The 23,528-nt window shown below is 40.8% G+C and overlaps 1 long non-coding RNA gene across 1 annotated transcript in view; it reads left to right on the top strand.

The window, feature by feature from the left end:
* The first annotated feature begins 539 nt into the window (after window positions 1-539).
* LOC116788148 overlaps window positions 540-23,528 on the top strand; it is a 35,615-nt gene continuing 12,626 nt past the window's right edge. Inside the window, exons 1-2 of the long non-coding RNA XR_004357551.1 lie at window positions 540-1,474; window positions 7,779-7,859. This is a non-coding gene — a long non-coding RNA (uncharacterized LOC116788148). The remainder of the gene's footprint in view (window positions 1,475-7,778; window positions 7,860-23,528) is intronic.

Below are 23,528 nucleotides of genomic sequence, written 5' to 3'. Positions count from 1 at the left end.
CGTCCCGGGCGGGGGCTGCATGCGGGGTAACAAAGCCCCGCGCGGGGCGGGGCGGGCTGGGCGTCGCTCCCCTCCCCTCCGCCCCGCTCCGCCCCGGGCCGGGCGGTGTCGGGTGCCCACCGCTGTACCGCAGCCGGGCTGCCGCTGACGGGTGGCGAGTGGCGGTGATGCTGCCCGGGGGCGATAAGCAGATGAGGGCGATAAGGGAACCGTCTGTGGCCAGGCGATAAGGGGGCGGGGCGGGAGGGCGGGAGCGGGTCCTGGGGAGAGGCTGGGGCGGGGCCATGAAGCGACGGCTTAAGGGTCGCCGTGAGGGGCAGAGGTCACTCACTGAGCGCTGCTCGCTGGGGGTCTGTGGTCAGGGTGTGGGGGGGTAAAGGACGGTCGGGTCAGGCGGCCGGAGGAGTCCAGGAGGGGGTCCCACTGGACGGTAAAGTACCGCGGGGAGCCAGGGGCAGGTTTCCGTGTTAAGGTAGCTTTGAGGAACGGGAGAGCTGGGATGAAATTGCCAGGTGGGAAGCAGTGAGGGGTAGTGTGGCACAAAGCGATGGTGAAGGATGCACTTCTCCCTGGGGGGAACCGTGCTGCTGATATCGGGGTGTGCCACGTGTAGTGTCCCTCCCAAGGGAGGGGCCGAGCAGAGCATTTCTACCTGGGAAGAGAGAAAATACACTATCTCTAAGGTCTCGAGATGCACTAGAAGTTAAAGATCGAGTGTTTTGCTCTGGCTTCATCGCCTGGTCCTGTTCTCTTGAAGTGCTGAGAAGCACGAACTCTGATGGGAGGTTCTCCACATGATGCAGGAGATTTGTAAACCTGTCCTCCAGTGTGTACCTGGTACAATGGTTGTGTTCTCATCTGTAGGAGCCAGGCTACGTCTTGCCACAGACAGGACTGCTGACTATATTTTCTCACTACCCTGTGAGTCCATTTTGAAAGCTCTGGCACAAAAGTGTTCTGTAACTTAAGCACCAAGTACAAGAAATGTGTACAAATTACCAGGTCAGCTGCCGAGGAACCTTCTGAAGGGCATCTTGAAATACTTGCTTTTAGAGCTCCAAACAAAGGGTCATGGGAAATGAGGGGAAATACGTTCCGGTTGCCATGGGATTTGATGTGTCCTGGGAACTGGGTATAACCTTTACAGAGCCTGGTAGAGGATTTCAAAGAGAAGTGCTACTTCTCCTGTAGTGCTCTGTGTGCCGTTCTTCACATGAGATCATTTCTGAAGGCAAAATGCTTGAATGCAGTATTTCTGTCAAGCTCAATGTTGCCCCAAATGCTGAAAGGTTGATTTCCTTTAGGAAAAGTAAGCTAAATGTGTATCCCTGCTTCTTCCTTCTCTCTTCGAAACTGATCACCAGCATCACTTCATGCAGCCTACGTGAACTTCTGCAATAGTCAAACATATATGTCTCTGAATAAGGATTTTCTCTTGAATGGGGACCTTAGGCACTGCTGATTTATCACCTCAGTAAGGTTTTTACAGTTTTTATTGCTTTTGCCTTTTACCAGTGTGCAAGTGGTGGTTGGTAGAAGTTGACTCATATCTAAAGAGGCAGCAAAGCCTGGGTCAGGAATAAATCTACATCCTCTGAATGGATGCATTTTGTAAGAACGGTTCATAAGCTCCCATGTCCTCGATCCCGTCAGCCCCAGTGGTCCTCAGTTCCTCTACAGACATGGGACTGGAAGGGTACCAGTCGTGCAATGGCACAGGCATAATGGGGGACATCATCTGCATTGTGGTTGAGTGGCAGATGTGTTTCCAGTAACAGCACTGGGGAAAGGACAGGGTGCAAAGATTTTAAATGCTTCTTTTAAAGCCATATTGCCTCCCCTGGCTAAAACTAGGCACCGCTGCCTGTAGAAGCAAGGATGCTCGTTTTGATTCAAAGCTCCAGCGCTAATTCAAGATGGTAGTTCACATTGCCTTCTGTACTTGTGCTTTTCTACCTGTAGAAGGGAAGTGCTAATAACCCTGACTTGCAGCCAGAGATTTTGTAAAGATCAGTTGGCATTTTTGGCACATTAGCAATTATTCTTTCTTAAAAATAAAAATATTTTGGTAGAAGTGAAATACAATCCTTGTATGTTTAGTGTCTTAAAATATATTCTCAAATCTCAATTGGAGGAAATGTAGCTGATAAACATCAGCAGGCCACAAAATAAGGCTTATTAAGGGATTTTTGCTTCAGTTTGTATTGGTTAATTATTAGGCAGCGCCCCTCCCTTCTTACCATCACTCAAATAATTGGGCAGCAGCAGGGTATCAGTATTATAAGGTAATGCCACGGCACTAAGCTTTGTTTAGCTGAAAAAGGGAGAGCACAGCCATGCCAAGTAAGCCAGTCCCTGTAGTGGGGACTGAAAGCAACTGAGGTGACAGCAGAGGACAGAGATTTCACTTCTTTTTCTGCACAGCTTGTGCTTCCTTGCTGCGTGTGAGAACTGTTATGCACGCAGGTAAACCCAGATACCAAACCATGGCTAAGATATTAAGGAAAAGTTTATTCCAAAGTTGGGAACCCTAAATACACCGCTAAAATCACACAGTGGGTGAAAGAGCGCCCCTAGGCCCGTTTTCTGGTGCTTTTATAACAATAACTTTTGCATGCACATAACTCCAAGGCTTTGTTCTCCCTTGTTCTTTTATGGATTCTCTTTCTCTCAGCAAGGACCTCACAGCATATTATCTTTACACAGGAATCCTAATTCTCAAAACAGGCAGATAATAAACATCCATGGGTGTAATAAATGGGATTTTCCTGTACTGATCTTTTCCCAGGCCTAGTTTTCCTAGCAGTGAAAACTTCCTTGAGCAAGAACTCTTTATCCTCCTCAAATAAATCTTCTGCATATACCTTCCTGTCCCTACACCACAGACGCTGTTACCCGCAGTGCAGGCTGCGTAGTGGGCATTAAACACTGCCTTTAATTTCTGGCAGCACGTATTTGTGGCTAGGATGATGAGAGACCAGAAGATCATACAATTTTTGTTAAATAACAGCATCAATCTTTCATTTGCCTATGTTCTGTAGAGGAAGACAGTGCAGAAACTCTGTGTGTATCACACCTGAGAATGGTTTAAATGGGTGAAATTTTGTTAAGACAGACTTAAGTTTTGCTGTTAGTGAAAAAATAAATAACATTGATAAAGAATTGAAATCAAGGCAGAACTTTTATTTGATGAAAGTATGAAAGTGGTGTAGACTGCACTAGAAAAATAAATTCTCTCTGTTGTTCTGTGTGAACTGGGAATTTTGTCTTTATTAGAGAGGATACAAAATTAGTTTTTGTGAACAAGGGTGGTGAGTGATACTGTTGACTTTGTTTTATATTGTCTTTTACATTTTGATTAATATTTATTTTTTTTACTTCTAACAATCATTTGTTGTTATGCTATCGTTTTGCTTTTGTAGTTGGTTTTTTTTTAATCTTCAAATACAATGTCTTTGTGGACTTGCGTAGGAACAATTCAAACACTTACTAGAGATTTCTTTTTCTTTATGGTGATTTTAGGCCACTGTTTAGTTAACAGACATTTTCTTAGTGTGAACTGGAACATCTCAATGATCTTAAGGATTTTTTCTAACCTGAATGATTCTATGAAACACTGAATGTTGCTTAGAGCATGAGTAGGGATTGTGCTGTCTTTATTGACCTTGGCCTAACTCTTTGTGATCTGAACTTTTCTGTACCACTAACTTCCTTTTTTGTAACTGTTTCAGAGTGGGTTCCCTTTTCTGTATTCCTGAAAGAGCTCTGTGAAAAGCCTCATGTGACAAATCAGCATGTTCCTGACTCTGTTTCCCAGAGTTTATTTAGCTTTGAAGCTGTTATCTAAATCCATTGAAGTTCTTTCAGTGTTTTTAACATATTAATTCTGTTTAATTCTCTGTGTCTTTGGAATGCTTCTTTCAAAAGCACCTGTAGTTTTTCTAAACTGATTTTTCAGAACTTTGCCATTGAGACATTCAGTGCCTCTGTATTACCCTGGGTAGCTTGTAACATGCTTTGTAAGGTCTCTTTTTACCAAGAAGAATTCCTGTGTGTCACAGATTCCTTTGCACCTGTTGGAAATCTGTAGGAAAATTCCAGCAGATTCTCATATTTTCATTCAGGCTTGACTCTACTGGGGGCTGATATGAGAGGAGGTGGGGAGCAGGAAGTGAGGTTTGCAGCTGCCTGGCTGTGTCTGGGCCCTGCAGTGTCTCGCTGAATCCCACTGCAGAGAGAAATGGGCTGGGAGGGATGTCATGGTGGAGTCCAGGATGGCCTTGACCTGACAAGTTAACAGAACTGCTGTGCTCAGTGGAAGGATGGGGAAGAAACTTGTACAGCTTTTTAGTCGCAAATTCTCTATGCAAAATCTTTATATGAGATATGGTGTTAATTTGGATTCACAGTACTTACCTTTTATGAACATATTTACATGAAACCTTGGGTTTTGTGTGGAATAAGTGGGGGAGCTGACTTTGTTAAGTCTTGTGAAAGAGAAGCCTGAGATGGTACAGTCTTTAGATATAAAAATATTCTTGAATAAGAGGTATGTCTTACACTTCTAGGGTATATGGGATGAGAAATAGTATATCTTTAAAATGTTATGTGAAAGAGTCAGGTTATACATAAGAAAAAACTTTACAGAGGACAGTGAAAGACTGGAATAAATGTCCTCAGCAAAATACAGGGTCCATATCATTGAAAAGTTTCAAGCATTGTTCATCAGCCATCAGTAAGGAATCATTACAGTTGGACTCAATAATCTTAAGGGTCTTTTCCAATCTAAATGATTCCATGACTTGGTTAGAGTTGATCATGCTTTTGAGAGGAGGGGAGAGAACCTATATGACCTGCTAAAATCCCTTATGGCCCTTTCTTTTGTACCTGAAAATCACTGGCCTAATGTATTGACTACTGAAGGTGGGAAGTTTTTGCCCATTTGAAAGGTTCTCTTGATGGTGAAGTAAGCAGCTGGCTTCTGTGAATGACCTTTACTCATACAAACAGCCTCTGATTCTGGTTGCTGCACTTAAATGAGAGAAATGGTGTATATCAGGGTGGAACACCAGAGCACAGTGGCTCAGTGTCAGCTTTTGCTTTCTAATACACTTTTTACATATTAGGTGAACTGCCTTTTTTAAGTGTTTGAATTGTTGTTTGTTTTTTTCTTTTTTTTCTTTTTTATTTCAGTTAGAGTGTTGAAACTCACTGTTTAAGTGGTGTTTGTGTGGTTTTTCCTTTCTTTGTGTTTAGTTTTCTCCAGCTCATAGTACTGTCTTTAGCCTACTCATACAAATATCTTTATGTGAAATTCTTTGCTGTGCAGAAACCCTGATGAGATCAGTGTAGTGCTAAGCAGTATACATATGCTACAGTAGATCTTTGCCCCAAGTGGGAATTCTACCTTTGCCCCTAAATTTTCTCTTGCCTTGGCTCTAATCAGGACTATCTCTGCAGATAGCGGCAAAGCTTCTGTTACTTGATCACAAGGAACCTGTAACCTTTAGTCTTACAGCTTGAAGCCATTCCCTATTATCTTGTAATTACGTGCCCTTGTAAAAAGTCCCTCTCCAGCTCTCTTCTAGCCAGTCTCCTTTAGGTACTGAAAGGGAGCATACAGGAAAGACTATAGACTAATATGGTCTTGCATCAAACTTCAGTGAAAAGACATTGTACAGCTAACAGATATAAAGCATTCTACTTAGCTGAGAAGGAAAAGGGGCTTTGTTTTCTGAAGTGAGTGGAAAACTCTTGTTTTAGCAATCACAAAGGAGTAAGAGCTTTCTGCTATAGGAGTGCTGAACAGACATTGTTAAAAGCTAAAGTTACACTAGAAAAAATTCATGGAACACAAATTGCAAATAGTTGTACCTGCTTTAAAGTTCATTAACTTCTCCAGTGAGCTTTTGGATAAAGCTAGAATTTTATAATAAAATTCTTAGTTTCATTTCTGTCTGTCTGATATTTTTTTTTCTAGAGATGGAGAGGAAACAGACTTGATCCTGTAAAACCTTTTTCCCATTCTACAGTGGTACAGAACAGACACTTCTGAAAGAATAATACCAGAACCAGAATAATGAATACACCAACATACGGGGTATTTATTCAGGTTTTTTAAAGAACTCAAATCCCAGCTTTGAACCCCAACAATGTGAAACAGAAATTTAAATGTAACATTTCTCACATCCACACAGGTGTGCTGAGCTTGGTCTGTAATGTGTCTCTTTCTTATATGGGTCAGAGTGAGCATTCAATTGTACATACAGAAGACACTACTCCCACACTACTGAAGTCAGGAACTTATGTGGAGCCTTAGGTTCAATTCCCTGTGCTAAGCCTTGTCACACATGCAATTTGCACTTTCATCTGTCTTATCATTGATGCTACAGATTGTCAGTGTATTCTGAAATTAAGGCCTCTCCCTTTTGGTTTGATCAGAAAATCTTCCTTGAACCTGAGTAACCTTTCTTAGCAAAAATTTATTTTTCTTCAAGAAATTTCAATAACCTGGCACTTCCCAAGAGCAAAGGTATTTCCATAAGAATTTTTTTATAATTTCCTAATTCAAGTTGGTCCTGATCAGTTTTCTCTTCACAGCTGGTTCCTTAGTGTCTTCAGTTCTAACTTTGTCATTTAGTAGTAATTTCTAACTTTGTCATTTAGTAGTAATAGATGTTATTTTTTTTTCTCCTGAAGCCTAGGATAAAGTTATTGCAGAAAAGAAACTTTCAAGTGCTGCATGGATTTTAGAGTTCTGTGCTCTATTCCCTCCTCTCTGATACTCTGTTCTGTCCATGCTTCCCAAGGGTTCTTGTTTGTATGCCTGCAGCATCTTTGTGAAACATGAAAGTGCTACTCTTCCCATTCTGCAAATGGAGAAATGAAATAAAGAACTTCAGCAAGTACTTTTATTGTAGGTGAAATGAGCAGAGGTGATCACTGACCTCATGAGTCGGGTGATCACCTCCATGCAATGATATGTGAACACACCAGCACTGACTGGTTCATACAGGTGCAGCAGTGCTGTGCCATGTGTGTTCCCTGGCTTGAGAATCTGTGGCTCAGAGCACTCTGCATTGTTCTCTGCTGTGAGGTGAAATATGCCCTGAATGACTTGTTCAAGATCACACAGGAAGACACTGGCAGAACAGGAACATAATGTGATTTTTCTCTTAAGCAGCAAGCACACCTGCTTTAATTTTGTTTCTAGGCTACATAAATTTTAAGTGAATAAAAATTATGTGCATATGGAAAAACTTCTTCCATATTTTTTGGAAAGTAGGTTAATTCCTATAATAAGATAGGCTTGGAGAGGATTGATTTTTGCAATAGGATTAGTTATGCTAAGGAAACTCTTTTTCACAGTTGGAAATGCAAATAAAATTTTGATAGATCAGACTTCCAGCTTGATTTGCTTTACTGAAGTTAGAGTAGGAATACATCAATCAGTAGGACTGTATCGATCTGTCCTATTGTGTCATAGACTGGAAGGAATGTAGGAATTTATTAATATTCTTCTAATACACTGAAGAATGTATTAGAAGAATATTAATAAAAAGTTTAAAGAAAAAAAGGGTTTATTACTATTAAGAAATGGTGCATTCTTTTTGTCGGTGTTAATCTGGTTCTTGATTCCCCCCTCCCCCCTCTTTGCTGTTACTACTTCATGGTCCTGTTGTGCCCAACTTACTGTGCTACATGTTCCCTGGTTTGCTGAAACCTGCTAATCTAGTAATTATGCTTTCTCACTCACTAATTAATTTCATTTTTTGTAGGTATCCTATGGAACATGCTTGATGACACACAGTGACATCTGTTCATACAGAGGAGAGATTTCATCACTGCAGATCTTGGAGGTAGGTTTGGGGTTACATGGAAGTTAAGGTGTAGTACAAAGAGCTGATTATTTTTTTAGCTATCTGTGGACTGACAAGGTGCATTATCTAGGGGAATATCTTATAAGATATATGGAGAGGGATGGCAGGTAAGTTGGCTTCATTGGGGTGTGGTGTGTGTCCAACTTAAATGCCTCTATGCAATTGCACACAGTGTGGGGAATAAACAAGAGGAATTAGAGATGTGCACATGCCTGCAGGGCTATGATCTTATTGTCCTCACAGAGATGCGGTGGGATGAATCCTATGACTGTACAAGAAGATCAGGTTCAAGAACAACTAAGGCATCTGAAGGTGTACAAGGTCATGGGACCTGATGAGATACATGCGTGGGTCCTGAGGGAACTGGTGGAGGAAGTGACTAAGCTGCTATTCATCATATTTGAGAAGTCATGGCAGTCTGGTGAAGTTCCCACTGACTAGAAAAGGGGAAATACAACCCCCATTTTAAGAAGGAAATAAGAAAGACCCAGGGAAATAAAGACTGGTCACTATCACTTCACTGTCAGGAAAGACAATGGAGCAGATCCTTCTGGAAACTATGCTAAAGCACATGGAAAATAGGGAGGTGATTGGTGACAGCCAACATGGGGATCAAATTGTACCTGACAAATTTGGTGGCTTTGTATGACAGGTTTACAGTGATGGTGGATGAGGGAAGAGTTACTGGCATCATCTAAATGGACTTGTGTAAGACATATGACACTGTCTGGCACAGTGTCACACATCGTTGTCTCTAAACTGGAGAAATGTGGATTTGATAGGTAGATCACTTGGTGGATGAGGAGTTGACTGGATGGTTGCTCTCAAGGAATTGTGGTCAAAGTTCAATGTCCAAGTGGAGACCAGTGATGAGTGTTGTTCCTCAGGGGTCTGTATTTAGACTGGCACTGTTTAACATCTTTGTCACTGACACCACTGGACAGTGGTGTTGAGTGCACTCTCAGCAAGTTGGCCAATGATATCAAGTTGTGTGGTGCAGTCAACACACTGGAGGGAAGGGATGCCATCCAGAGGGACCTTGACAGACTTGAGAGGTAGACCTGTGTGAACCTCATGAAGTTCCACAAAGCCAAGTGCAAGGACCTGCATGTGGATTGGGGTAATTCCAAATGCAAATACAGGCTGATGGAAGAATGGATAGGAAGCAGCCTAGAGGAGGACTTGGGGGTGTTGATGAATAAGAAGTTTGACATGACCCAGCTATGTGCACTTTCAGCCCAGAAAGCCAACTGTGTCCTGGGCTGCATTAAAAGCAGCATGGCCAGCAGGTCGAGGGAGGTGATTCTGCCCCTCTACTCTGCTCTGGTGAGATCCCACTTGAAGTAATGCATCCATCTCTGGGGCCCCCAACATAAGAAGGGTGTGGACGTGTTGGAGTAAGTCCAGAGGAGGCCACAAAGATGATCAGAGGTTTCTGAAGGCTGAGAGAGCTGGGGCTGTAGAGCCTGGAGAAGGCTCTGGGGAGAACTCCTAGCAGCCTTCCAGTACCTAAAGGGAGACTAGAAGAGAGCTGGAGAGGGACTTTTTACAAGGGCATGTAGTGATAGGATAAGGGGGAATGACTTCAAACTGAAAGAGGGTAGTTTTACATTGGATATTAGGAAAAAGGTCTTTACTATGAGAGTGGTGATGCACTGTAACAGAGAAGTTGTGGATGCCCCATGCCTGGAAGTGTTCATGGCCAGGTTGGATGGGGCTCTGAGCAACTTGTTCTAGTGGAAGGTGTCCCTGTCATGGTGATGAGTTGGAACTAGATGATCTCTAAGGTCCTTTCCAACCCGAACCATTCTATGATAAGGAATATGCTGCAGGGATCAAGGCTCACACTCTGGGAGTATAATGGATTTTGCAGAGGCTTGAGAGATGTTACTTTCCACCCAAGTTGTCCACTTTATACTGTTTGAGTTGGAAATTATTTGGACTGTTAATAAGTCTGTGCCTCCAACTATGGAGTTGATCTGTATACTCTCTCCAACTGGAGGTAGTGATGAATCTAAGTTTCAGCTCCAAAACACCTTGAGTGTGAGTATTCGAAAGCTACTTCATGCTTACAAAGAGGCTGTGTTTGGGAAAATCTTTGTGCCCTATTTGACAATTTGTCTATTTCTCCGTCGTGATTATTTAGCTTTTTTTTCCCGGGAGAATTTATCGTGGTCGTGGACATGAAACTGAAATGGGATGAGTGACATCTAGTGGTCAGGAATGAAAATGTGCAGGATCACATGATTTTCCCACAGGACAATGAAAAGTAAAACAATTCCTAAAAAATGGCCTGAGATTAATTTAGAATCTACAAAACTTGAAATTTAGAGATCAATTCCCATCACTGCAACTTCTGTCAGCCTCTGTAAGCAGTAACTTTCCTGCTTGATGTCCAATGCCAAGGAATGAATTTGATATCTGGTGCCAAGGCCTGGTTATCCTCAACACACTCTAATGTCTTCTTGTGTCTCTGTCCCATTTCATTGTTTGCTTGTTTTTAGGAATATTTTTACATGGCTCTCCCTTTGCCACAACCAGAATGACTTTAGGATCATGTAATTTTGTGATTATTACTTTTTTTTTTTTAGGCCATTGGAGGGAGGTCATCTCTTGAATAGCTTTCTCACTTGTGAGAAAGTAATCAACTGTTTTATAATACTGAGAACCCAACTCTCTTATTTGTTGCTCTCAGTGTTAGAAGACACTGTTCACAGTTCAATTCCACTGTTCACGGTTGACACTGTTCACTCTTCACTTCCACTGGAAGGATTCTAGTCCAGGACTAGACTTCCAACATCCAGACCAGGTCCCTGCTATCTCAAGGCAACCTTGCTGAATGGATTCTGTCTAAGGGTACTGAGCGGGTTACACCTGTATGATGCTTGATGGAGGAAATGGGTGGCTTTAATAGGTTCTTTCCTGTTGTAATTTCCAATGACTCTTTTTCTAAGCAACTGGACCAGTGTAACTGATCTTGCTATCAAGTAAATACTTTGGGACAAATTTCAGCTGTCCAGTTGCCATTGAAACAGGAGCTAGATAAAATCTCTGTCACTCTAGGGCAGTGCTTGGCTTCTTGTGTTATACAACACTATGATTTCTGGTTAAATTTGGAATGCAGAGAAATGAGCTAATGTATGGTCATATTGTTTTAGATTTTGGTGATGAAAAATGTTGTGCCTTTCTACTGGCCTGGTAGACTTCAGAGAAAGTGGAAACAGATGTTTCCTGAGATCTGAGAAAGGAGTGGGCTCCACTGAAATTAGATCAATCTTTCTTGTCTGGCTTCCTGGAAAGTCACAGGCATATTCAGAAATCCCCCTGCTGACCGATTATATGAAGTTGGGTGAGTCATTTGATTAGGTTTAGACTAGCGACCACTGCAGTTGAGCCAGTAATTAAAGTAATCTGGCAAATTCTGTGCTCCAGAAGGCTTTGGGCTGGATAGCATATAAATACATATGTGATTATGAAAAATTTTGGAAAAAGAGGTGAGTAGCAGCAGCAGTAGATATGTCAATCCTTCTGGTCTCATGATTCTTGGACAGGGCCTTGCACACATCCAGATGACTCTGCCCAGCTCTATTTCCTTTCTGTTCTTCAGGGGTGCAGAAATGGAGAGAGGAAGATAAAGGGATATGTGGCACATATGCTCTGTTTTAGTAACATGTCTGTCACAGCTGTGGGATCTGAAAAGAAAAGGAAGGAAGCAGGTGAAATCTGTTGTGCTCAGAGGAGGCCAGCATGTGTTTGAGTGCTAGCAAATGACAGATTTTTCCTTTAAAATTCTGTGTTCTAATACTGTGAGAAAGAGACAGACATGTCATTGTTAAATACCTCCTTTATGAAGCCATAACTTGAGCTTGTTTTGTTGCAAGTTTTGTGGAGAAGTTCATACTATAACAGGGACAAAGCCTGGTGATATCACAGAGTTCCTCCAGAGTGGGAGTGTTACAGACAGGAGCTGTGCGTAGGGGAGAACAGCAAGGAACTTTTCCAAAAACTTCAGTGGTTACAGCTACTGGCATGTGACTGAAACAATTCTGAATTTAGCTTCAATGCTCTAAAGGGCAGAAGTTCTTCAATACGTATGCCTATTGCATTATAACTTCTGCACATGTTTTTAAAGTATATGTGGTCTGGCAGCAATTATAGGTGAAACCATGCCAGCTGCCTCTCCTGCAATGAGTTCATCTTCTTGGACCTATAGTGTCATTGACTTTCTCCTGCTGTGGCTTCATGCATAAAAGTGTAAGAATTGCCTTATTGTGTCAAATCTATGGCCCACCTCGACTAGTATTTCCTTTCGCCTTGGAAAGTAACATCAAGCGATACTGTATGGAGCTAGGATGATCTTTGGCCATTTGTGTTGTACATCCCTCTCATTCTGCCCTAGAGTCCAAAGTCCCTGAATTAAGATCTCTAGGAGGTACACTTGTGGCCATTCCTGTACCTGTTTTGGAACAGCTGTCCATAAATAAGTTCTCTTTTTATAGCCTGCACTTTTTGTGTAGCCTGCTGATATTATTGGTCTCCTCAGTCTCACATCACCAGAATTTCACTACAGCTATGTTTGCAAAATAAAATTATTGCTTTTGTTTGTTTGAAACCTGCCTTTCACAGAGTTTGAGTGAGAGTCCATAGTTCTAGAGTTGCAAGGTTTGGTGAGTAACAGTCCTGCTCTCGTGTTCTTGACTGCCGTCATGATTTTGTAATTCTCAATTGTATCCCTCTCAGCCTGCATGTCTCCAAATTAAATAAAGAAATCTCTCCTCATAATGCAGCTGCTCCATCCCCTAAATTCCTGTTGTACAATTTTTGTGCTTGCATGAAACACAAGTACTTGAATGCAGATACAAGTCAGTCTCTCAGTAGCTACATTTCCCAGCTGTCTGTCACAAGGCCGAGTTGACTGCCCTGTTAAAATAGTCAGTGTTCACAGCATAACTTTTTTTTGAGCACCTTCTATCTGACCTTTTTTAAAGCTGTAGCAAGCAAATTCCAAGAACACTTGTGGGATGAACTGCAGCAGCTTTCTCTATTTGTGTGTGGATACTGCCCAATTTACAGCTATCACTATGGATGTCTAGCTTTTTCTTGGCCTGAAACCAGCTGTTAAAAAGGGGCAGATCCTCATTAGTTGCTTGTGGAGTTTCTGGTCATTTGGGTTACAGTGCTGGCCAGACACCCATTTGTACTTTTTGTAGTGATTCCTGCCTTTCTCAGTGCTGAACAAGTAAAGTCATTTTTACTTCTTTTTACTTAGTACGCTTGCTGTATGTGATGGGATACCCAAGCTGAGAATGTGGTCAGCTGCAGGGGAGATACAGGTAGTAGCCAGACTTGGAAGCACTTACGCTGATTTTGGCTGGGACACTGATGAACTCTATCTTGAGAAGTGGATCTTTAGAGGAAGTTGATGCTGCAGGCAGAATCTGTTAGTTCACTGGTCTCTAAAAAGAGTGGAAGTTAAATGCCAGTGATGTGGTTATGATAAAATTGGTTCTTCTATGTTATCATTCTTGATTTCTGGCAGCTTATTATATATTAAGTTGTCTTGGTTTATTGAAAGTAAATTGTTTTTAATCAATTTTAATAAATGGGTGAGTTATTTCTTTTATGGATGACTGAGTAGCTCTTTTTGGGACCCATGTTGAACAAAGGTCCTTTTCTCAATTTTAGGTCCTGTAACTGATTTGACTGGATAGCGAAGGGAAGGCTGAAATATTTAATTTTATTATACTGTTAGGAATCAAAGGGTGTAAAAGCAAAGATACCTAAAACTAACGCTTGACCTAACTAGACATGTATGACTAGTCTGGTAAGCAGAAGACTGCAAATGGAAATTTGCTGTATTTTTTTCCTCTTTTAGAAAAGTCAAGATTTAAAAAATGGAATGAGAGCTAGTGTTCCTTTTAGATATTAATAAAAATCGCTGAAAGTGTCCACTACTCTCCTCTTATTGTTGATTTTACCATATTTGTGTGGGAATAGTGCGAACTACAACATTTTGCGTTGCAATTACCCTAATTGTGTAAGTCACGGGGCACATTTCCCCTGTCACACTTTATAAACACAGTCCTATGAAACCTACAGCACCTAGATACATTCTGTATTGGAGTGTCCTTCTGTCTCTTAGTAAGAATAATACTCCCCAGAGTCAATCTCCCACATCTCTAGCTGCTGCATTCTCACTGCCAAGAATGTAATCTTGTTCAACCTTTGCACCAAATGGTATCCTGGAAGCTTCATAGGTCAAACTAAGAAATTATTACATACCAGAATAAACTCTCACAGACAACTAGTAAAGAATAAACACATACACAGTTCCTTTACTCCTGATCTCACATTTCTTGTTCTCAAAACACTTTCTACATCTTAGGAACTAAAACCGTCACCATAAACTGTAGACTCAGCATAGTTACTGTTTTCATAGTGAATGATAATCTCCCTTACCACAAATTCTTGCTGTTTCACACTCTTTTCCTGAACAGAAACAGACCAGCTGCTTTTTCTCTTGGATGCTTTACCAATGTCTATCTAAGTCAATGCAAAGTTTTTGTGCTCAGCTGTACTCAGAAAAGATTTCTCTTCTTGCAGGCCTTATTTTTTTTTTTAATTATCATGTTTTATCTAATAAAAACTACTACACTGGTTTACAAACTCAGAATAATTTGCAGCTACAGCAGTGCTAATGCTGTAAGGAAAGAAGTGACTCAGGGCAATTGCTCCCTCTGCTGTGTAATCCTACTGCCAGAAGGCCTGCACTTGCAGTAGTCATGCAGCTTTGTATTTCATGTGACACAGTTATGTTGCTGGGTGTTGATGCCTTGTACATAGCAGAAATTTTGAGAAACCCTCAATCCCTGGCCTTTTGACACCAGAACATTAATTTTTTTAGTCACACCAGTGAAAAAACCACATTTTTATATTTATAAGTATTAGCATAATAACAAAATTTTTGTAACAATAAAATAACTTTAAATATTTTAAATTCCACAGGGTATAATATTTATGCATTTTTTAAATACAACATTTCTAGGATTTTTGTTTCATGAAGCAGCACTACACAAGGAAATTTTTGATTTAAATGAAAATGGAAGCATCCAGTACTTTCAGCAGATTTTCATGTACAGTAAATACACTGCTCCTTGAGAACCCTCTGTATAGCATAGATAGCATTAATAAAATTCCTCGTTTGTATGTATGTAGCATAGTCAGAGCTAATAGGCTAATAATTCCTTAGTAGTTTTGCGTTTGTGGGTTTTATTAGCTTTTACTGGTTTTATTTTGTTACCTTTCTCCTGTGAAAACTTGGTTTTTAAAGGATAGACAAGTATCTCAGTATTGTTAATGTGATTCCTCTGGTAGACAAGAAATGCTAAAAGGGAAACAACATTTCCTGAAATGTCATGCAACAGTCACCTGATCTCTTGAAGCCTGTTTTCCAGGCAGATGCCCTAGGAAGAACACTCTCAACTCTTGCAAGTTCCTTGCCCTGGTATTTGTGAACTTCACTGTCCTGGGGGAGTGCAGCTTCAGAATGCTGTGGTTCCACGTATGACCCAGATGCATTCAACCTACAAAGAGCCTCAAATGTCTGAAACAAAGCTTTGTTCTCAGTGCTGCAAAGCCCTCTAGTATGTCCTGAGCAATCATTAGAAGGCTCTCAAGCTATAAAGATCACTTGTATTTTTGTACCTTTTCTCTGGACCCACTCAAACCAGTTGATGTCCTTCCTGTGCTGAGGACCCCAGAGCTGGATGCAGCATTCTGGGTCGGGTCTCATCAACCAGAGTAGAGGGGCAGAGTCACCTTCTTAAACCTTCTGGCCACGCCACTTTTGATGCAGAACAAGATATGTTTGACTTTCTGGACTGCAAGTGCATGTTGTCAGTTCATGTCCAGTCTCGCATCCACTAGCACCCTCAGTTCCTTCTCAGCAACTCTCAATTCCTTCATACCCCCAGCCTGTACTGATACTGGGGGTTGCCCCAACCCAGATGCAGCGCCTTGCACTTGGTTTTGTGAGGTTCTCATGGGCCCACTTCTCAAGTTTGTCCAGGTCCCTCTGGTTGGCATCCCATCCCTCCGGCTTGTCACCTGCACCACTCAGCTTGGTGTCATCTGCAAATTTTCTGAGGGTGCACTTGATCCCAATGTCTGTGGTGTTGATGAAGATATTAAACAATACTCGTGCCAATACACACCCCTGAGGGACCACTTGTCACTGATCTCCCTCTGGACATTGAGCCATTGACCACTACCCTCCAACCAATTCCTCATCTGCCAAACAGTCCATCCATCAAATCCATATCTCTCCAATTTAGAGAGAAGGGTTGTCAAGGGCCTTACAGATATCCAGGTGACATCCATAGCTCTTTTCTTGTCCACTGATGTAGTCCCTTCATCATAGAAGGCCACTTCTTGTTGAGATTTCCAGGTTCCACTGCAGGTTGGGAACTCCTCACAGGTGTATGAACACAGCAAATTTTCATGGTGCTCTACTTGGCTTATAATCATAATAGGATCTGGAATAGGAGAGGATATTGCTGCTGTTATTTGGTTTCTTTTAAATACATCAATGGAACTTCAATCTTTGAAGTTAATGCCTTTAAAGTCATAGTGTAATACAGCCTCACTGGAATATCTTAGTCCACAAGCAATAGCTGGTTACTTTGAAACGTGGAACAGGCTCCTATCATATGCACAGGGTGTAGGACTACCTTATTCTTGTGCCTTTCCCTAGATATCTATCACTGATCTCTGTTTACAGCAGCACAGACTTCAAGATGGGTTATTTACATGCCTCTGTTCAGACTAACTCTTCCAGAATTGAGTCAGTTCTGTGACTGCACACTCAGTGACTATTTGGTAGTGTAGGAGACCAGTTTTCAGGCTAGATTGGCCTTTGGTCTGGCCTGTTACAGTTCTTGTACCTTCCATATCTGTTCTCTTTGTTGGGTGAATTTTGCAGAATACCTTGTACGTCAGCCAAAGGTATAGCCAAAGAAGAGAAATGTTTCATTTGAAGACCCATCTCAAAGAACCTTTTCTTTGTGGTCACCAGACATTTTTCATTTTATTTTTGCTAACGTGACTGTAGTCTTTCCATCTAGCTTTTCCAGGCATGAAAGGTTTACCCAAGTAAAGATCCACTGTCTGGTTTTGTTCACCTCCCACTTTGCATTGCTGGAGTTTTTACATTCTGTGGACTGAAAAATAACTAAATACTGAATTGAGTCCATTGATAATAAAAAAAGATCTTATAAAGGCAGGTGCTGAAGGTATGTGCACTTGAATATGTGGTTAGCAAAAAGACCTGTAATATCAGTCCAAGGAGACACGTAGTTTGTAGGTGGTTTGTTTTCTCTGCAATTTTGTTGTTTTCTGTGCAATTTTGTTGTTTTCTGTGCAATTTTGTTTAGAATGGTGTTGTGTTTGCTGGAAATGTGAAAAGTGGAAATGAAGAAAAATTTATTGATCAGTTAATGAAAACATTAACTTGTATCCCTGGAGAATGTTGTTTTCTTTTAGATTTACAGTGGTAAAATAATGTCTCAAAGTAACTGAAGGGCTATTTCTACCCAATTTACAAACGATGGTCTGACACAAAGATTCCTTTATTGTTGTATCTTCTTCTTTCTGTTTCTGAATAACCTTCAAGAATGCAGTGAGTCCAGAAGTGACATAAACTTAGCCAGATGTCAATATTATATGGATATTTCATGTTCTGGTACTCTGGAAGTAGGAGGTTGTGATGCCTAAAAAAGTTGAATCTGGTACACTGCTGAGTGCTTACATGCACATCAAAATATATCACAGAATGACAGAATATGCTGAATTGGAAAAGACCCACAGGGATCATCAAGTCCAACTCCTGGCCCTGCACAGGACCCTCACCAAGGGTCACAACAAGTGCCTGAGAATATCATCCAAAGGCTTCTTGAACTCTGTCAGGCTTGGTGCTGTGACCACTTCCCTGGGGAGCCTGTTCCAGTGCCCAACCACCCTCTGGGTGAAGAACCTTTTTTCTAATATCTAAACTAAATCTCCCCTGACACAACTCCCAGCCATTCCCTTGGGTTCTGTCACTGCTCACCACATAGGGAGGTGTCAGATTACAGATACATGGTGTCAGAGTACACAGATACATGGAACAATACATAGCCATTGATTAAACTTACGTTAAAATAGTGTCTTCCAGCATTTGCCCACTGTCACACTAAACTTTTCTTATGTTTAAATTGAGCTTCCTGTTTTTCACTGTGTGCCCATTGTCTCCTGTCCTATTGCTGGATACAACTGAGAAGAATCTGGTTCTGTCTTCTTTCCTTTTTCCCAACAGATATTTATCCACATTAAGAAGATTCCCCGTGCACCTTCTTTTCTCCAGGGTAACAATTCTACCTCTCATCCGCTCCTTGTATGATAGGTGCTTCAAAACCTAAATCATCTTTGAGGCCCTCATACTGAGCTTGCTCCACTATGTTCATGTCTCCTGTGCTGGAAAGCTCAGTCCTGGACACAGCATTCCGGGTAGGATCTCACCAGTGCTGAGCAGAATGAAAGGATCACCTTCCTCAGCCTGCTGGGCAATGCTGTCCCTCATCCAGTCCTAGAGGCTATTTGCCTTCTTTGCCACAAGGGCATGTTGCTGGCTCATATTCAACCACCATCCCTAGATCTATTTCTTCAGAGCAACTTTCCAGCTAGTCAATCCCAGTCTATACTGATGTGTGGTGTTACTCCAGCCTCGATGCAGGATTTGGCATTTCATTCTGTTAATTTTCATGAGGTAGCTATTGATCAGGGTCCTTCTGATGGCAGCACAAGCACCTGGTATGTCAACCAACCCAATTCTCTGCAAAATTGCAGAGGGTGCACTCTGTCCCAATGTCCAGAGCATTAATGAAGGTGTAAAATATTACTGGCCCCAGTATCAACCCCTGGTGTACACCATTAGTGACAGGCCTCCAGGAAAAATATTAGCAGATGTATCATGATTCTGCCACCAAGATCAACCAACTTATCTTTGTGTATCAATCTCTTCTCTGCAAAATGAGGATAAGGATATTGGGCAGATTCTGTAAGGTGGTTTGAGAGCTGTAACTGTAAGTGCAGGCTAACACAGCAGTATGCTTCTTTGGTGGTGAATGCTCATCATGATGCAGGACTAACAAGTTGCTGACTAAATGATGGTGGGATATAGAAGTATATGACAGTCACGAACAAGGACATTTGTGATTTTGCAAAAATGCATGTGATTTATTCTGTTTCCTTTTGTGGGTTTTTTCCCATGGGAGAAAATCAGGCAATTGCTTTTTCCAGTGCTGAGGTATAAAGTACAAAGCTGATTCTGATGAAAAAATAGCCTATGATCTCTTGATAATTGATCAAAGCAGGTGATTTTGACCTTGTTTTAATCTATTATTTAAACAATATGCTAAATAAAAAACACACTTGATTGAACTTTGTTTTACCTTTATAGTTCTTAGTGGTTTTCCTAAAAAAAATTCACATTCACTGTAAACAAGTCAATTTGTAGCTTTTACTCTGATTTTCAGAGGTCTGTCGACATTACTTCTTTCCTTCAACCACTGCACATAGCAGTGCAGTTCACATGGTACCACCTAATAGCTCTGATTTTTCCCAAAAATGTCAGATCTCCTTTGTGTATGATGTAAAGGCCTCTTCTGTGTGAGTTTGAATGAATTCTGTAGGTATTTCTGGATATGGGGGTATAAATGGACACCAGAAGACAGTAAGTCAAAGAGGGAAAAGAGTGTGCTAAGACATCATGTCTAAAAGTCTTCCAAAACCTAATTAGCTCTGGAGTCTCGTAATGCTGTTGAATCCACAAGCCAGTTAATCAGCCATGTCTGTTGAAGGCCACCAGGCCACCAGCAAACACCAGGATCAACGATGGGATGCCTAACTTACACCACATTCAAGACAGTGGTGGCTGCTCTCTGCAGGCTGATCACCATCTGAAACAAGGGACCGCTGGAAACACTTTCTGAACCCCTGCTAGAAGCCCTTGTATCAGTAGGATCTTCTGCTTCTAATGTAATTGGCTGGGATTGGCCTCCAAGCTGTTGTTCCAACCCAGGAACTTTGCGTTAGTGTGTTGGTGTGAGCTGTGTGAAGGGGATGTATTGCATGTAGCTGTCTGCTATTGATATTAACAGCTTGATTTTATTATTAATAACAGCTTTATTTTTAAAAAAAGTGTTTTTGTAAATATGGGTTATGATTTCTTTCTTCCAACTTGATATTTTTAACATATGCACTGAGTAATTCAGGCACACAGGTAAATCTGTGTAAGTTCCTCAATGATTCCTGGCAGGTAATGAGGCCAGAACAAGCCTGGAGGGCCAGTCAGGGTACCTCAGCTGGCACATACAGGGTCTATATGTCATAGATGGGACCTTCTATAATTCTGTTCATATTCTTTAATAAAATTAATTGTACAGGCTTATCTAGACTGGTCAGGTTATTTTAATGGCTGCCACATTTCTTAGATACTCAGATATGAGGTTTGGGGGTTTATTTGATTGGTAAATTGGATGTTGGATAGAAATTATAATTTGCTAAAAATTTGCAATAAAGTATTAAAATTGTATTAAAGTACCTGAAATATGTTAGGCACATCTACTAACTTTAAAAAAAAAAATTATTAAAATGCAGGCATTTTATTAGTACTTGGATATTTCATTATTGGATATCTAAACCGTGAAGGCCAGAAGCAAGAATGACATGCTGGAGGACAGAAAGTTTTATATGAAAGGAGGAAGGATACCAGCAGGTGAAAATAGTGTTGGAATATATATTGAAATAGACTGGAAGAGCGAGGCTTAAGTTTGTCACATTTTGGAAGTGGTAGACATCATTCTCTGCTCTCTGGCTTTTAGATGTGACTGAAAGTGGGAATATTAGTTTCATTCAGTCTCAGTTCCCAGGTGAATTTCAATTGTCACTGAGTTAATGCGTCTGAAGAAAATCATCTCTTTTCACTTTCTAGCTAGCAAGAGAGAAACTAATTAAGGCATAATTTTTTGTACAACAAAAGCTGAAAATACTGGAACAATGAAAATACAAGTTTTTGTTCTGTGGTGAAGACTGGAAATATGCTTGCCATGAATAATGATGTTTTATAGTAATGAAAGACTACTATGTAAATTTGTATTTGTCAGAGCTGCAAAATGGAGACTAAGTACCAACTATGCTGCTAGTTTTATGCAGACCTTTGATTATAAAAGGCTGAGTTCTGTAGAGCACACCAGTGCACAAGAGACAGGCTGGTTGGAGAAAAAACTCAAGACTTTTATTCCCTGCAAAGGCAGTTCATTCAAAGAGGTGTTCAGCCTGCTGGGAATATCTATTTCAACCTAGACATGCTTTTATTGTGTGCTTCACATAGGGCATAGTTTTAGCAGTCCCCCGAAAAATTTAAATCTGCATGAAACATGGCACAAGCTTGCAATGACAGTAGGATGGCTTTCAGGAGATCATACAGCACCTTTTAGTATTCAAGTGCTGTGGCTGTGTATCCATCAAAAAAAAAAATCTGTGGTGAAATCATTAGCCCTAAATTTTAATGGAAAAAGGAAAACCTGTTAGTTCTCGAGATCCTTACAGCAGGATTTCAATTGACTTTGAGGCAAGGATTTTTCTCAGTAATAAAACTAGTAACTGATTCAGTTGTTACAGTTATTACTTGTTTATGTTTTTGCTGAAAGGTGATCTAGCAAAGCGTAATATGTCACTGCATTTCTCAGCATGATCCTTATAAAGAGCCATTTATGGGTAACCTTAAAATTTCAGGGAAAAAATATTCTATTTTATTAGCTGAATATTTAATTTTCCTTTTACTATTACCAGCATAAATGCAAACACCTTACAATTACTGGAATTATTCATGGTGTGCAAAGCTGTACAAGGCAGAGGAAAAGCTAATTTTCCTATTAGGTGTTTCTCGTTTATTCACTTCACCCTCATGTGAATTAATCTAACACTAGGCACCAAAGCATCAAATGTGATAATAACTAGTGGGGGATGTTATTTTCTCATATTGCTCACCTCTTGAAATCTTAAATTAAAAAACCTTATAGAATCCAGCTCATGAGATAACTCTTCACTGACAAAAAGTCAGTATTAATTCAGGATCTTCCCCGTGATTGATCAAATCGTTGTAGGAAACTGAACAGGAATAAAACTTGCTGCAGGCCTCATAGTGATGAAATGCTTCCCCTAGGTGAATAATTCCAGTGTTCACAGCTGAAAGACATGTGTGGCAGGTCCGTGAGGAGAAACAAGGTGTCTAAGAACACCAGGTTAACCCCATAAAGGGAGCTCTGGAACAATGATGAGTTGCATTATCTTCTGTGATGGCCACAGCTACTCCTAGTCATTTTGTTATACCCTTCCTCCTTGAATAAAAATTATGAAGTGCATATATATTAAAGAAAAAGTGTTAAATGTTGCTTTTTTAACTAATTTAAAATCTTTATAACCTATTTGAAGCCATGCTTTTCCAACATCTGTAACTGAATTCAGCTCCTGATCTTTCAGGCTTGCAGTTTGAGTGTGCTGTTCCAAGAAATACAAGATTATCATAAGAAGAAGAGAACTGTTGACACCAAAATCACAGATTTGCTCACTCCCTTTTGTTCCAGACCAAGCATCATCCCTAGAGAAATAATTTCTCCTTTGTGTTCCTGTACAAATCAAATCCATACACAAAGAATTCTTTCCCGATGCTCTTAACCTATCAGCTTTTCTTTCTTAAGTTTGTGGTCCTTAAGACAAATATCAGTGTTGTGCATGTCCTTGTGAATCAAAAGACCTTCAGCTCTGTGGGGTTTAACCTGTTTTACTTAAGGGAGGCATTGCTACAATTGTATCTCAGGTTTCTTCCCTATTTTTCCCACATGATTGTGCTTTGAGACTGAAGACAACTCCATGATGTGCTATGGAGGGTGGGAATTTGGTGACTAATGACTTTTAATTTCTTCTGCTGTTGTGTGCGTCTGTAAAAAGAGAAAATCTTAGCAAAGAATGCTTGTCAGTAGCAAGGTGAAGTTTGGATAGGGTGATAGGGCCCTTCCAAGTCTTGTCATACCTGTCTGTCTGAGTTAAATGACACCTAACCTTGGTCAGGCCTGGAAGGACACTTTTCGTTCAAAAAAAGAAAAAAATGTACACGGTGATAAGACCATTTCCTTTCTCACAGCGTCTCCTTTAATGTCAGGCCTGAAATATGAAGTCATTAGGGGATATTAAAACAGTGCTGACAAACTAATTAACAAAAGACATTACGCCGGATGGGCTCAATTTATCCTTTTTAATGGTTCTTATAAATGGGTGCCGCCAATTAAAATTAATAAAGATTTACCAGCGATTGCCCAGCATACACTGTTAAAGAGCTCCACTGAAGGTCGCCTTAAAGTCAGCCTTGTCAAAGCTGCAAGTTCAGCTCCAGTACCAAGCCATGCCGAGTTACTCTTAGTTACGGTTTCCCAGGCAGTTTCTCTTTCTTTATATTTGGCTGAAGTTTATACACTTCTGTCTCTGTCTCTCTCAATCCTCATCCATCTGCCCTTTGACTCTATTAAAAAGTATCCCCCCATGCGCTATTAGATT

This window comes from Chiroxiphia lanceolata, chromosome 6, assembly GCF_009829145.1.
Source record: "Chiroxiphia lanceolata isolate bChiLan1 chromosome 6, bChiLan1.pri, whole genome shotgun sequence".
In the NCBI taxonomy this organism is placed as follows: Eukaryota; Metazoa; Chordata; class Aves; order Passeriformes; family Pipridae; genus Chiroxiphia; species Chiroxiphia lanceolata.
The sequence above is the reverse complement of the archived record's forward strand: the minus strand, read 5'-3'. Positions and strand labels throughout refer to the sequence as shown.